The 4,845-nt window shown below is 41.4% G+C and overlaps 1 pseudogene; it reads right to left on the minus strand.

Annotated features, from left to right (window-relative positions):
- Nucleotides 1-2,688: 2,688 nt before the first annotated feature.
- On the minus strand, nt 2,689-2,789 carry LOC130462220 (uncharacterized; annotated as a pseudogene).
- Between the last annotated feature and the right edge of the window lie 2,056 nt (nt 2,790-4,845).

A 4,845-nucleotide genomic window follows, 5' to 3' on the forward strand; every position in this document is an offset into this window, starting at 1 on the left:
ATAACATACGCAACATCAATTTGCTCCAAATAAAATCTCATCCTAACAGCCCAACGTTTATAATTTTTCCCATCAAGAGGTTCCAATTTCGACATATCAGGAATAAGAAATTTTGACATATTCATACCCATAACAAAATAATTATCTTTTAGATTGTTAGCTAAATAAGTAATTGGAACGAATTAACTGGATATTGCGTAATACAAACTGAACTTATTGTCGTGCCGTGGCCGGACCACTGCTCTAAAAGACAATTCCGCGCTACCTCCGATGCAGTAGAACGCTTGCGGTTGCCCTCCAGGGTTTACACGACACCAAGGATTGTGTGCACTCACAAGCCTCGGTTGGAGACCAGAATATTTGCCCAGAAAATACAAGAACAGTGTTTAGTATTGAGAGAGAAGAGTAGAGAATGCTTTGTGATTGTGTGTTTATGGAAAAACCGGAATGAGGTATTTATAGAGAGGCTGCAACAGCCATAAACGGCTAGTAGTGGAGTAGTGGGAGGTTACACGATTTACTGAGAGATTAATGGGTAGTTAAAACGGTCATTAAGAGGGGTTAATGGGGCAGTTACGAGATTAGTGGTTTGATTAATTCTCTGCCCGAATTAATTAAACCCTTCACTGACCAAAAAGAAAGACCCGGACCACAAAACCCACCCCACGCCCGCGAACCGCATTCGCCAAGTACCAAGTACCAAGGCCCAAGGCCCAAGGCCCACGGCCCACCCCACGCGCGCGTGTGTGTGTTGTGTTTCCACCCATGCCCACTCACATGCTTTCTTAAACAAATGATTCCCTCAAGTCCCCAAATATAAACATTGAATATGGTTTGTGTTTTTCCCAAGTTAGACTTTTCATATTCCCACATTTTCCCACTTCCCACTCATTTTCTTTTGTATTTCTCACAAGGATTTCCAACAGTTTCATATGACTCGGTTAAATTGAGTTCACTAAATAATCGAACCAACATAGAAACAACTAGGTCCAAGTAATATTGAGTTTAAAAATTGCCTTCCAAATCAAGGACTTACAAAAATCTAAGGATCTAAGATAGTAGGTTTACGCCAAAGCGAGGTGCTATTTTAGTAGACTTAGGTGGTAAGGCATCCCAAAGGAGCACGTTGATTGTGGTTTCAACTCAAACAACAATGGAATTATGTTGTGGCAAAGGGATTAATTATGGTATTAATTTATTAACCAAGAGTAATTTGGAGATTACTAGCAATAGGCTTTGCTTACCTAAAATCTTAAACTACTTAAGACATGCCAAAGCTGCTTAAGGATCACCTGTTTTCGGGCGGTCGAGTGGGGTCACAAAACGGGCACACAAAATGCCACTCGACCGCACAAAACTGGAAATTCCTTAAGTCCATTTGCACTAGGGGCTTAATTAGGGGAAATGGTTGATTGATTGTTGGTTGATTCATGTGATTAAATATGATTTGATGATAGGATATCCATGCTAGTTGAGTGGTAATTGCAAATGCTATTCGATTAGAGTCACGTGGAACCATAGGATAGGTTTGGAAAGAGATTGTGGGCCCACCTTGTGTGATCAAATGGCGGTGCCTATTATATGCTAGTTAGTTTAATCTAGGATTAGGCGAAAGCTCTTCCGTGGATTAGACGCTTAGCGTTCCCTATCCGAGAGGTGGCGGGTTCGTCTTTAGATGCCATTTGCCTAATCACCATTTCGTTGCATGATCACCATTGCTAGATAGTTGAATTCATTTCCCCCGGTTTCCCTAGCCTATCCCCGACTCCCTAACGTTTCTCTTTTTTGATTCAATTTAGCATAATTCTTCATTTTTTAGATTCTTAACAGTGACAATTCAAAACCAAATCCTTGTTCGAACTAGATTGACTTTAAAACTCATTAACCACTGTTTCTTTGGGACGATCCCTTTGCTTACAGCTAGCCGGTAGTTGAGTGGTTTTATAAATATTGTTTGCATAGGTTGTTTTCTATCAACGACGGAAAATACACCTTATCAAAATGGCGTCGTTTCCGGGGAACGGATGTTGTTTTTGAGTTTTAGTTGAGACTAGTTCATCATTAGAAAATACAAAAACATTGCAATTTCGCGTAGCTTTCGTTTTCCTTGGCATTGCTCACGGTTTTTCTTGAGTTTGTATGCTTGTTAGGGGGCGTGCTCGTCAAAGGATCCTCTATCCTCTTGACCTTGAATTGGAGAGGACACTTAGGAGACAAAGGCGTGTACGGTTTAGCTCATCAAGCAATAACAGATTCGCATCGTTGAGTGTTGGTGAGGAACAAAAAGAGAGTGAGCAAGTGTTTGAGAACATGGAGCTCCCGGTTAAGAACTTGGGAATACCGGGGGCATTCGAAGCTACATGTGGTATTCAAGCCCCAATAACGGGTGCCAACAACTTTGAGATCAGGCCCGCCTTGATCAATTTGGTGCAAAGCCACCCCTTTTGTGGGAAGAGTAATGAATCACCTCACGAACATCTCAAACAGTTCGAGCACTATTGTGACACAATCAAGCACAATGGAGTCACATCGGATTATGTGAGGTTGACATTGTTTCGGTTCTCTCTACTTGGGCGAGCAAGTGATTGGCTTGAGAAGGAGGTCAAGCCCAACTCACTTCGCACTTAGACCGAAGTGACAAGTGCATTCTTAAACAAGTTCTACTCGCATGGGAAGACGGCGGAGTGTCGCCACAAGATCCAATCCTTTGAGCAAAACCGAGATGAGTCACTCTTCGAAGCTTGGGATCGTTTCAAGGAGTACCAAAGGGAATGCCCACACCATGGGATTCCTAAATGGTTGTTCCTCCAAACATTTTACTTGGGGTTGAGTCCAAGTTCGAAGACAAGCCTTGATGCGGGCGCGGGAGGCCCCATTATGAATAAAACTGAGGATCAAATAGAGGAAATCATTGAGGATGTAGTTCAAAACTACCAATCTTGGCATGTAGGCACAAGGGATTATGATGGGAAAGGTAGGAGTGAAGATGGTAAGGGTTCGGTGTACGCCATAGAGCAAGCACGGATGATAGAGAAGCTTACCTCGCGCTTGGAACAGCTTGAAAACACACCATTCGCGGGGAGAGCTTCGAGCCAACCGCCATCACCGTCTACAATCCCTCCTCCCTCGGCCACTCTTCTCTCTAAGGGGAAGGGCAAGGTTAGTTCTTATGGCTCGATGCCTCCGGGAACATTCTTTTGTGAAAATTGCCAAGACTATAGTCATTCCCCTGATGCATTCCCCTTAGTTCATAACTTTTCATTTGTGGATTTTGGCCCTTCGTATGAAGGAGAGTTTGATGTAGAGTATGATAATGCCATCAATGAGAGGTCTAGGAATGATAACCCTAACAATCCTAATTTTGCTAGGCAACCTAGAGGGCCCTCCATGTATGGTCCCCACCAAGGCTATGGCCAAGGAAGTGGATAAGATAGCCAAAATCGAGGTGGCTATAGAGCACAAGGCTATTAAATCCAAGCGCCCTATGGTCAAGCTCAAGGTTTAGGAAATCAAGGCCATTACAACCAAGGGGGTTATAATCCCAACCATCAAGGTGGAGGGGGTTATAACTACTCTTATGGGCAATTTAGGGGTGCCTCAAGTGGGGGTTATCCTTTGAACTCGAGAGTTCCTTATGGTGCATCTCAATTGCTACCTCCCGGATTCAATGGACCGAGGACCTTTGGCAACCAATATCAAGCAAACCTTAGTGGTTATGGCGTTGCACCTCCACCACTCCCGCCTCTCAAGTCCAATCTTGAGGCTCTCATGGAGTCGTTTGTGGGGGCGCAAGCCAAGAAGAATGTCGAGTTTCAGGATGGATTCAAACAATCCAACACTCACTTGAAGATGATTGAGACCCAACTAGCTCAACTTGCAAATACCTTTAGGGAACATCATGCGCATGCTAGTCTCCCACCCCAAAATCATACTCCAAGGCAAATGAATGCCATAGTGACAATGTAATACCTCGTATTTTTATAATATTTATAAGTATATTTTATTATATTTATAAAGCATTTTATGATTTATTAACATTTAAATAATATTTAAATGTATTTTATTTAATGTATTTTAATTAATTAGAATATTTATTATTTTAATTAATTACGAAACGAATTTAATTCTTGAGTCGGGAAATTAAATGAGTTGCAAATGATTTTTAAAGCTTCGGGTTTTAAATAAAAAGTCCAATTTGTTTTCTTAATCGAGCCCAATCCACAGAGTTTAAATTAAATCCTAAGCTAGCCCAATCATTTAATTCCCTAAGCCCAATTCTAATTTCTTAAGCCTAGCCCATCAAGGGATTAGGGAGCCTATAAATAGGACTCTGATAGGTTATGATACATATGACAAGACATAAATCATGCGGAAAAACCATAAAGCTAGGAAAGCATATTATTTACACATAATCATTTAGCATAGTTTAGATGCATACACTTTGTTGCGTTCCCTCCCTAGCTGCGCCCGAATCGAACAAGAATAAGTCTTTAGGACTCCAAGTGTCGTCCCTCCGCAGATAGTCCACAGCACGTCCGGATCCGCCTTAAGCTTGACCAACTAGAATCGCCCTTAAGGTTGCTTAGGAATTTCGGCTATTTAGGTGCAAGTGTATGGCTGATTTTTCTTTAAAATCTTACCTTTAGAATACTTCAATTGTTTCTATAAATTATGACCCTAGGCACCTATTTATAGAGGTATGGAAAGGGAACTGGAATCCTATTAGGATACGAATTAATTAAACTAGAATCCCAGTAGAACTCTGATTAATTAATTTATCCTTTTAGGATTAGGAATTTAATCATATATCGAAACCTAATAGCTTTAGGATTCGTATAGCACACA

This window comes from Spinacia oleracea, chromosome 5 (genome assembly GCF_020520425.1).
Source record: "Spinacia oleracea cultivar Varoflay chromosome 5, BTI_SOV_V1, whole genome shotgun sequence".
Classification (NCBI taxonomy): Eukaryota; Viridiplantae; Streptophyta; class Magnoliopsida; order Caryophyllales; family Amaranthaceae; genus Spinacia; species Spinacia oleracea.